This window comes from Zingiber officinale, chromosome 11B (assembly GCF_018446385.1).
Source record: "Zingiber officinale cultivar Zhangliang chromosome 11B, Zo_v1.1, whole genome shotgun sequence".
NCBI classification, from domain to species: Eukaryota; Viridiplantae; Streptophyta; class Magnoliopsida; order Zingiberales; family Zingiberaceae; genus Zingiber; species Zingiber officinale.
In genome coordinates, this window is record NC_056007.1 from 64816569 (window position 1) to 64828652 (window position 12084).

A 12084-nucleotide genomic window follows, 5' to 3' on the forward strand; every position below is an offset into this window, starting at 1 on the left:
GTGAGTCCAACACTCAAGTACAACTGATATGCATAATAAAGTAAATAACATACAACACTAATCATGCGTACAGTCTCACGAATACGAAGAATAAATGTAATGAAACAAAAAGAGAAAAGCTGTACTAACCCGGACCAAGGTATAAAGGTAATAGGGTCGTCAAACCGAGGGTGTCATAATCCCGTATGCATGTCAATCATATGCATCCATATAAATGCAGCAAGTAAATGCAGCAAAAAGCGATAAATGCATCATGCATATGATGCCAATGACATGGTCACCCTTGACGCCTCAGCCACCTCACACAATGGTGAGTCCGAGTGGGTAGGGGTGACAATCGTGCACTCGACATCACCGCCTCGATGAGTGGCCGAATGGATGGGATGCTTTGCCGAGTACGCACATACTCCTACCCCAAATAATAAATGGGAGCGCAATGCTCTCATCTCCCGGTACACGATGACGAGGAGGACTCTCTGCTACTACACGAGTCACACTACCCATGAGCGAACCAACGGAGCCAAACAAAGTCAGCTGCCTACAACGCTGCTACACTAAACCAGCGGAGCCAAGCAGAGCGGGCTGTCACGGCTACCATGCTGAGTCACCAGACCAACGGAGCCAAACAGCAAAACTACCACACACCTGTCTGATATACCACTAACCCATGAGTGGTGGTGTGTACAGATACATGTAACTGACGATGTGCTCAACAATAATGGAGCAGACAATCGCACAGCAAGCAATCATGCAAGATGATGCATGTCACTAAACATGGCAATATCACGAATAACATAGCATGATCCATACATAAATAAAAGGTGTATCACAAGTCAATGTATCAGATGGAAGATACACAAATAGATAGGGTATCAAATAAACCCTAGGTCCTGAATATAATGTATCCTATGGTTGTGTCACTCCCTATAAAGCAGGTATGATCAGGTAAATAATAATATGCAGTGCATAACGAGTAAACAAGCAAACATGTAATAAATCATGTAGTGACCAACCGAAACAAATGGAAAAAACAATCATGCTATATGTTAAACACATTATTATGCATATCAAAAGACATAAATCAAAGTACCCGCCTCCGATATAGATCGAGCTAAACGACCTCTGTGACGAAGTGCTCGTCCCGCGTCAAACTCCTGTGTTATCACACAAAAGGGCTAGTTTAGCTAATTCTATCATACAACAATTAGCCAAACTAAATTCTAATCCAATTAAAAAGTTCTAAATTGGATCCAACTAATCAACCCAACACAATTAACGAACCCTAATTAAATAAAATCAATGAGTCCACTAGGGATAGTTCATTAACCCTAATCAACACAACCATCGAGTATAATTTATCTACAACAAAATAATCATACCTTACTAATATCAAATTTGAAACATGAACTATAATTTACCATGTATCAAAACGTACCTAAAACAACATGTATCATAATCATGTTCCTTACCTAGATTCGCATGATCATCTAACCAAATCCTCCAATTCAAAACATGCTCTGCAACAAGTATTCAAATACACCTAATCCTTACCTCAAATCACAGCTAAAACTGGTTGCTGCCGAAAGAAATAGCTGTTGGAAAGTGGCTGCCGGACCCAAGAAAAATCAACAGCACAATATTACCCTCGTAATCAGTGATCCGCTAAACCCTACACCTGCAGATTAGGTCAGAAAGGGTAATCAAGAGTGCAACCAATTGTTACAACCCTCTCACCTTATGGCTCAGCAGTAAGGAACTAGGGCAGAGGGGATTCCGGCCGGAACAGAAGAGAGGAACCTAGGGCATGCGGCTGGAGGCTAGGACACAGGTGAAAGTCGGCTGTAGGGCGGCACAGAGGGAAGAAGGGAGAATGGCGGCGATGTCCCGTGAGGCGGCGGTGCTGCTCGGGTCGAGAGTCGGCGGCCAGTGCTCGGTATCTCCACGGCTAGGGTGACAGGGGGTCGGCGGTGGCTCTCGTCGCCGGTGGCAGAGGGAATTTAGGCATAGACGGCGTCGGCAGAAGATGAAGAGGGCAGCGTGACAAGGGAAGAAAGAACTCGGCACCTAGGGCTCGGCTAGGGCACAAGCGATTGGGGGTGGCAGAGCAGAGGAGAAGAGAAGAGCGGAGTCGGATTTTGGGGGAAGAAGTAGGAGGAGAGGAGGAAACCGCCGGGGCCGGCGGTTAGGGCACAGTAGAAGGCTGAGAGGAATCGGCGTGGGGGGGGGGGGGGGGGAGAACTCGGACACGCGGGGAAAAAAAATAAAACAAAAAGAGGAAATAAAAACAAAAGAAAAGAAAAAGGAATAAAGAAAAATCAACATGTCCTCGTTAAAACGGGGTAGCCTAAACAGGCTTTTCTGGGCCCCATTTTTATCCCCGTTAACTCGTCCGTGCGAGCTCCGAAAAATTTTGAAAAATTGCAAAAAATTTCCTTATTAATATTCGCCTATTTTCGGTATTTTACATTCTCCCCCACTAATAAAAATTTGGTCCCCAAATTTCATTATCTACCATCAGCAAGTACTAACAATAGACAGAAAGTATAACTGCTGAACGGTAAACTAAATCACATACCTCAAGTGAAAGGATGGGGATATCGAGCTCGGATAGTATCCTCGAGCTCCCAAGTAGCCTCCTCGTCTGAATGATGCTGCCATCCGACTTTAACCAGCCAGATAGTCTTATTCCGCAACTGATGCTCTTTCCGGTCCAGAATCCATACCGGAACCTCCTCATATGTAATGTCAGGCTGAACTGGAACCGGAATATCTGTCAGCACATGCGTCGGGTCGGGCACGTATCTCCGCAGCATAGATACGTGGAATACATCGTGGACGCCTGCCAGGGATGGTGGTAGTGCTAACCGGTAAGCTACCGCTCCGATCCTCTCCAAGATCTCGAAAGGGTCAATGTACCGCGGAGCTAGCTTACCTCTGAGGCCAAATCTCTTCACCCCTTTCGTGGGTGAAACACGCAGAAATACATGATCACCAATAGAGAACTCCAAAGGTCTGTGTCTCCGATCTGTATAACTCTTCTGGCGGTCCTGCGCCTCTGACATCCTCTGTCTGATAGTACGGACCAACTCTGCATCCTGCTGAACTCTATGAGGTCCCAACAACTGGGCCTCTCCAACCTCATCCCAAAGGATGGGTGTCCGACAAGGTCTACCATACAACGCCTCAAACGGTGCCATCTGGATAGCCGAATGAAAGCTGTTGTTGTAAGTAAACTCTACCAATGGCAGATGGTCATCCCAACTACCTCCGAAATCCATAACACATGACCTCAGCAGGTCCTCTAAAGTCTGAATGGTCCGCTCTGACTGTCCATCTGTCTGTGGATGGAAAGCTGTACTGAAACGGAGCTGTGTGCCCAAGGCCTACTGCAGACTCTGCCAGAAACGAGACGTAAACCGTGGATCTCTTTCCGAAATGATACTCAACGGAACACCATGTAGTCTGATGATCTCTCGGCAATATAAATCTGCCAATCAATCCAGGGAATCAGTCCTCCGGATCGCTAAGAAGTGCGCGGATTTGGTTAATCGATCAACGATTACCCAAATTGCGTCATGGCCTCGTCGTGTCCTCGGCAATCCCACTACAAAATCCATAGTGATATGTTCCCATTTCCACTCAGGAATAGGAATCTGTTGAAGTAACCCGGCAGGTCTCTGATGCTCAGCCTTCACCTGCTGACAGACAAGACATCTAGCTACAAAATCCGCGATGTCTTTCTTCATACCGTTCTACCAATAGGAATGCCTCAAGTCTCGATACATACGGGTCCCGCCTGGATGGATCGTAAATCGAGAGCGATGAGCCTCCTGAAGTAGCTCCTGTAAGACCGGATGAGACTGAGGTATGCATAATCTACCTCGGAAGTATATAATACCCTCCTCGTCTCGTGTAAACTCGGTCTGCTGCCCGGAAGCTATCTGACTACTAATGAACTGTAAATGCTGATCACCAGCCTGTGCCTCTCGGATCCTCGTCCTGATCGACGACTGAGCAACCATGGTAACAAGAATACCCTGCTCTGTAGGTCCCTGCTCCTCAAGGTCTAACTCGGAGAAACCCTGAACCAAGTCTGTAACTGAAACTTGGTGGCAAGCCAAAGTCGCTCTGGACTTCCTGCTGAGTGCATCGGCAACCACATTAGCTTTCCCCGGGTGGTAGCTAATGGTACAATTGTAATCCTTCAGGAACTCCATCCATCTCCTCTGTCGGAGATTAAGCTCCTTTTGAGTGAAAATGTATTTGAGACTCTTATGATCAGTGAGAATCTCAAATGTAATACCGTATAAATGATGCCGCCAAAGCTTCAGAGCAAAGATGATGGCAGCTAACTCTAGATCATGAACTGGGTAATTCTTCTCATGCTCCTTCAGCTGACGAGAAGCATAAGAGACTACTCTGTCGTGCTGCATCAGAACAGCGCCCAAACCCTGAAGAGACGCGTCGGTGTAGAGTACAAATCCGTCCTCTCCAGAAGGTAAAACCAAAACTGGAGCCGACACTAATCTCCACTTCAGCTCCTGAAAGCTGGTCTCACAATCCTCGGACCACGTGAACTTCACGCCTTTCCGGGTAAGACGTGTCAGCAGCATAGCAATACACGAGAAACCCTCGACAAAACGTCGGTAATATCCGGCTAGTCCTAGAAAACTGCGGATCTCCTGTACTGATTTAGGCTGCTCCCAACTGGTGACAGCCTCGATCTTCTGAGGGTCAACTGAAATACCTCTGCTAGAAACCACGTGCCCCAGAAAACCGACTGAGGATAGCCAGAATGCACACTTGCTGAACTTCGCGTACAGCTGATGTCGTCGAAGAATCTCCAAAACTGTGCGAAGATGTTGTGCGTGCTCCTCCACGGAATGAGAGTAGACCAATATGTCATCAATGAAAATGATAAAAAAACTGATCTAGATACTCCAGAAAGATGCGGTTCATCAAGTCCATAAACACCGCTGGAGCATTGGTAAGCCCAAATGGCATTACCAAAAACTCATAATGACCGTATCTGGTACGGAAAGTTGTCTTCTGAATATCTGAGTCTTTGACTCTCAACTGATGATATCCGGATCACAGATCAATCTTAGAATACACTGATGTACCTCTGAGCTGATCAAACAAATCCTCGATCTGTGGTAATGGATATTTATTTCTGACGGTCACTGCATTCAGCTGTATGTAGTCAATACATAACCTCGTGGTGCCGTCTTTTTTCTTGACAAATAACACCGGAGAACCCCATGGAGAAACACTAGGGCGAATAAATCCCCTATCCAAAAGCTCCTGGAGTTGAACCTTCAGCTCGTTCAACTCTTTTGGTGCCATACGATAAGGAGCTTTCGATGCCGGTGCGGTCCCCGAAATCAGCTCAATAGCGAACTCCACTTGCCTTCTGGGAGGCAAACCTGGCAACTCCTCTGAAAATACATCTGGGTACTCCCGGACTACAGGAACGTCGGAGAGCTGCGAACTACTGCTGTCCTCAGTACTAATCAAAGATAACAGAAAACCTTGACAGCCATGTGACAGCAGCTTCTGAGCCTGAATCGCCGAATTGATCGATATGCAGTCATCTCTGATGCCAGTGAAATCCCACGAGGGTTGGTTCGGAGGCCGGAAGGTGACCACCCTCATCTGGCAATCAACGGTAGCATGATATACTAACAGCCAATCCATGCCAAGTATGATATCAAACTCGACCATCTCCAATACTAGAAGATCTATCGTAAGTATCATGTTGCCAAAGTCTAACGGGCAACCTCTGACCTCCTGGGTGACATCTAAAGTATCACGGGACGGTAGGGAGACGGTCAATCGCTGCAGTCTAAAAGTAGGTAATCTACCAATCTCCCGCGTAAAGGTACGGGATATAAAAGAATGTGAGCTACCAGTATCAATCAATATTTCAGCGGAAAATGCATAAATGGAAATCATACCGCGAAAAATGGATCCGTCGGCTCGCTGCGCATCCTCTCTGGTAATCGCATGTATACGACCAGTCTCTAGCGGAGGAGGGGGTAACGTTGCCAGCGGCTGCTGCGGCTGGGCAGAAGCCTGCCACTGAGGCGGTGCTGGATAATGTACCAGAGAAGACTGAGAGGACGGTGACTGATACTGTGCAGCTGGCTGGAACTGAGTCTGGTACTGTCCTAAAGGCTGAGGCTGCATCTGATACTGCCCCTGCGTCGGATAATAAAGTCCTGGAACCGAACTCTGGGGTGCTATGGAAGCACTGGAGTACTCCTGTCCAAGCATGCCAAATGCCGCTGTTGCGGGTGAAGCACTCCGCTGTTGGCCATGTGAAGGTTGGGCTCTTCGCCCTCCTCGATAAGTTCCGGACTGACTGGACTATCCTCCATGATCAGACCCTCCGGAAGTCATATGCTGAGTCTTCTGCTGACAATCTCGACTCTGGTGCCCAGGTAGTTTGTAATGAAAAAAAATTGACTGTCCCAGAGAGCAGGCTGAGGTGATATGATCTCTGGACCCACATATGAAGCAGCGAATGTCGCTGGCGGGTTGTTTCCGGTTCTGCTGGGGAGACCGGAAACGTCCTGAAGAAGACTGTCCTGATTTCTGAGGTTTACGTGATACCCAAGATGTACCCTGATCTGACCGACTACGCCTGCTCTGCGGTGGTGTAGCCTGAGGCTGCTGAATCTGCCCAGATGTCTAACCCACCTGTTTCTTTTTTCTGTCTGGAAACGCTCTCTGCTGCGCTGACTCAATCAATAGGGCTCTGTCTAAAGTTTCCAGATAGGAAGTGGTACCAAGACTGGCAAGTCTTATTGCAAATGTCCATCCAACCCCTGAATGAACTGCTGCATACGCGAACTGTCCTCAGCAACAAGCTCTGGACAAAATCTGGCCAATCTGTCAAACTCTGCATTATACTCAGTCACTGTCCGATTGTTCTGTCGCAGACTCAGGAAATCCTGCCGGCGAGCCATCTGATAAGCTCGTGGAAAGAAACGGCTCTCAAAAGCCTCTCTGAATCTGGCCCAAGTGATGTTCTGCTCACCGATGATGGAACGCTGGGTAAGCCACCAAGTGTCGGCCGCGTCCCGTAAGTGAAAAGCAATCAGCTCTGCTTTCTCCCACTCGGAACAAGCCATATAGAAGAAGGTCCGCTCCATAGTCTCAATCCAAGACAAGGCCACACTCAGATCTCGGTCTCCTCGGAAGAGTGTGAACTGACTCTTCATCGACTCTGCCAACACTGGAATCCTGGCTCGTGCCGCGACAAAGTCAGTGAGGTGTGTCGGAACGGCTGTCAGAATTGGCGGAACCACTAGAGCTGATGCTACAGGTGGTACCGCTGAATAAACTGGAGTAGGAGCTCCCGGTGCTGCTGTATAAACTGGAGCATAAGCCGTCGGTGGGTGGTACTGCCGGGTGAACATAAGTGGTCGCGGCTGGATGTACGGTAGGCAATGGTACCGGATGTGGAGTAGTCGGTATCCCTAATGTAGGTGTTGCTGGGTACACCGTATGTACTGGGAGCACAGGTGCCGCTGGTGTCGGGTACACTGTAGGCCCAGGTGGCGGTGGTGCCGAGTACGCCATAAGCTGGGCTGGAGCTGGTGTCGGGTATGCCAATGGTACCCTTGGTGGTACCGAAAATACAGTAGGAGTGGATACTATCGGTGCAGCTGAGGTAGGTACCTCTAAGGGAGCCATCGGGGTCTGAGAGCCCGACGCGCCCGCAGCATGCTGAGTCTGTCCCTGGCTGACAGGCTCATCAACAGAAGGCATCTCTGGCATATCCAGAGATCCTGCGGTCCTCGCACGTGGTCGTCCAACACCACGTCTCGCAGTAATACGCGTAGATCACCTCATATCTGTTAAATTATATTACAGATATTACTACCAGTATAACCAATTACCAAATTAACATCATACCTAATTGCTGTCTGGAGATGTTCCGTCACTGTCCAGTCCCCAAATTGACCTCGGAATTCCGTACAAGAAAATCACCGGAAATCCATATAAAGCCGAAATGAAAGTCCAAAACATATACGTAATGGAAAATCCGTGCAACCAAAATAACTACCCAGTTTGACTCGCAAACTTGGGCTAGCACAATATATCCAGAATACTAAAAGCAGGTATCACATCCTGCTCTGATACCAATAAATTAGTATCAGATAAATCTCGAAAATCCAACACACGAAAACCAAACAAGTATCGCCAAACCTTGGCGCTCTAATACCATATAAATTGGTATCAGGCTATCCCAAATATCCAAAATACGAAAATAACGATCGTAAAACTTAAGCTCTGATACCAAATAAATTGTCACGCCCCGGAGTAGTCCCTGTCCGAAGAAATTTTGGCAGCATCTCCCCTGTACGGCGGGCAATCTGAAACTTTCTACAATCACCATATACCTCAGTCACATGCGGCTGGAATAATAACAATAATAAAACAATCACCACGCAGTTAATATCATTTTCAGCCTCTGCTGACACAACCACGCAGTTTAATAGTAAACAAATAGAACAGTAATACGATGACTCGAAAACAACCCTACTCAACTACACTCGTAAAGCTCAAATCCGATTTTTTCCTACTCCCCTACACTCATAAAACACAAATCCGACAAACTCACCTCTTCTGCCGTCCAGGCAGGCATGGAGTAAAACATATCCAAATCATACCAAAATCCATCAACGATAAAAATCCATACAAGATCCATAAGTAAAACATTACAAGACCAAAACATAGTCTGATAGAGAAAACTAAAACAACAACTCGTGATCAGCAGAGGACTAGCACTACGTGCAATGAGGACTAGCGACTGGAACTGCTCCGGACAGCCTCAACCTGAAAAATAACAACAGTGGAGGCTGGGTGAGTCCAACACTCAGCAAGTACAACTGATATGCATAATAAAGTAAATAACATACAACACTAATCATGCGTACAGTCTCCTGAATACGAGAAGAATAAATGCAACTGAAACAAAAATAGGAGAAAACTGTACTAACCAGGACCAAGGTATAAAGGTAATAGGGTCGTCAAACCGAGGGTGTCATAATCCTGTATGCATGTCAATCATATGCATCCATATAAATGCAGCAAGTAAATGCAGCAAACACAAACAGTAAATGCATCATGCATATGATGCCAATGACATGGTCACCCCTGACGCCAGTCAGCCACCTCACACACAATGGTGAGTCCGAGTGGGTAGGGTTGTGACAATCGTGCACTCTGACATCACTGCCCCTGATGAGTGACCGAGTGGGCGGGATGCTGTCGGAGTACGCACATACTCCTACTCCGAAATAATAAATGGGGGAGCGCAATGCTCTCATCTCCCGGTACACGATGACGGGGAGGACTCTCTGCCGGCTACTACGCTGAGTCACACTACCCATGAGCGGACCAACGAATCCAAACAAAGTCCAACTGCCTACCGGCTACAACGCTGCTACACTAAACCAATGGAGCCAAACAGAGCGGAACTATCTGCCGGCTACCACGCTGAGTCACCAGACCAACGGAGCCAAACAGCAGAACTGCCACACACCTGTCTGATATACCACTAACCCATGAGTGGTGGTGTGTACAGATACATGTAACTGACGATGTGCTCAACAATAATGGAGCAGACAATCGCACAGCATGCAATCATGCAAGATGATGCATGTCACTAAACATGGCAATATCACGAATAGCATAGCATGATCCATACATAAATAAAAGATGTATCACAAGTCAATGTATCAGATGGAAGGTACACAAACAGATAGGGTATCAAATAAACCCTAGGTCCTGAACATAATGTATCCTATGGTTGTGTCACTACCTATAAAGCAGGTATGATCAGGTAAATAATAATATGCAGTGCATAACGAGTAAACAAGAAAACATGTAATAAATCATGTAGTGACCAACCGAAACAAATGGAAAACACAATCATGCTATATGTTAAACACATTATTATGCATATCAAAAGACATAAGTCAAAGTACCCACCTCCGATATAGATCAAGCTAAACGACCTCTGTGACGAAGTGCTCGTCCCGCGTCAAACTCCTGTGTTATCACACAAAAGAGCTAGTTTAGCTAATTCTATCATACAACAATTAGCCAAACTAAATTCTAATCCAATTAAAAAGTTCTAAATTGGATCCAACTAATCAACCCAACACAATTAACGAACCCTAATTAAATAAAATCAGTGAGTCCACTAGGGATAGTTCCTTAACCCTAATCAACACAACCATCGAGTATAATTTATTTACAATAAAATAATCATACCTAACTAATATCAAATTTGAAACATGAACTATAATTTACCATGTATCAAAACGTACCCAAAACAACATGTATCATAATCATGTTCCTTACCTAGATTCGCATGATCATCTAACCAAATCCTCCAATTCAAAACATGCTCTGCAACAAGTATTCAAATACACCTAATCCTTACCTCAAATCACAGCTAAAACTAGTTGTTGCCGAAAGAAATAGCTGTTGGAAAGTGGCTGCCGGACCCAAGAAAAATCAACAGCACAATATTACCCTCGTAATCAGTGATCCGCTAAACCCTACACCTGCAGATTAGGTCATAAAGGGTAATTAAGAGTGCAACCAATTGTTACAACCCTCTCACCTTGTGGCTCAGCAGTAAGGAACTGGCGCAGAAGGGATTCCGACTGGAACAGAAGAGAGGAACCTAGGGCATGCGGCTGGAGGCTAGGACACAGGTGAAAGTCGGCTGTAGGGCGGCACAGAGGGAAGAAGGGAGAATGGCGGCGATGTCCCGTGAGGCGATGGTGCTGCTCGGGTCGAGAGTCGATGGCCAGTGCTCGGTATCTCCACGGCTAGGGCGACAGGGGGTCGGCGGTGGCTCTCGTCGCCGGCGGCAGAGGGAATTTAGGCACAGACGGCGTCGGCAGAAGATGAAGAGGGCAGCGTGACAAGGGAAGAAAGAACTCGGCACCTAGGGCTCGACTAGGGCACAAACGATTGGGGGCGGCAGAGCAGAGGAGAAGAGAAGAGCGGAGTCGGATTTTGGGGGAAGAAGTAGGAGGAGAGGAGGAAACCGCCGGGGCCGACGGTTAGGGCACAGTAGAAGGCTGAGAGGAATCGACGTCGGGGGGGGGGGGGGGGAACTCGGACACGCGGGGAAAAAAAATAAAATAAAAAGAGGAAATAAAAACAAAAGAAAAGAAAAAGGAATAAAGAAAAATCAACATTTCCTCGTTAAAACGAGGTAGCCTAAACAAGCTTTTCCGGGCCCCATTTTTATCCCCGTTAACTCGTCCGTGAGAGCTCCAAAAAATTCCCGAAAAATTTCCAAAAATTTCAGAAAATTCCCTTATTAATATTCGCCTATTTTCGGTATTTTACACTGAGCTTCCTCATCCCCTCGGCGCACCCGACGCTCAGGTGCTCGAGATCGGTTTCCTTTTCCAAGTCGACATCGACCCGGGGCGGCTACAAGGACTCCGCCAGAAGCAGCAGCGCTTCCAACGCCACTGCAGCTGCGCCCTCTTCCTCCAACATGCAGTGGTGTCGTAGCAACGTCGATATCTCCATCTACGACGCGATTGTTCACTGCAAGAAATCGATCGTAATTCTCCTTGGCTAGCTGATTTTGTACTCTGTACGTAGCTCAATGCTCTCTAATTTTCCCTGGCTAATTTTGTTCCTTTAATTTCTTCAGGGACAGAGTTAAAGGTGATTGAACTACCAAGATTAAGAAGAAAAATGGTTGGGTTGTCAAATAATATAAATCGTCAAGTTCTTTAATTTATCTCGTAATATAATTAGTGACGATCTATCATCATAATTGATCAGCAACTACAAAGCGCGATATAATGTACATATATGAATGAAAAATTTAGACTATTTCAAGTCATTTTGTCTAGCTACCAAGTGTCATTTTTATGATTTGAAATGTTGTAGGGGATGTATTGCAAAGATGTCAACCTCAGAAATCGATGTAAGTTACAAAATGGTTTAATTATTTTATTATATATATATATATATATATATGAAAGTATTGTGGAAGAAGCAAGGGGCAGTGGATTGTATTGTGACTTGATT

At 46.3% G+C, this 12084-nt stretch overlaps 1 long non-coding RNA gene across 1 annotated transcript; it reads left to right on the forward strand.

Moving 5' to 3' along the window:
- Positions 1–11547: 11547 nt before the first annotated feature.
- On the forward strand, positions 11548–11737 carry LOC122034184. The gene is made up of 2 exons (XR_006126646.1): positions 11548–11608; positions 11702–11737. It is a non-coding gene; the product is annotated as an uncharacterized LOC122034184 (long non-coding RNA).
- The last annotated feature ends 347 nt before the right edge of the window (positions 11738–12084 follow it).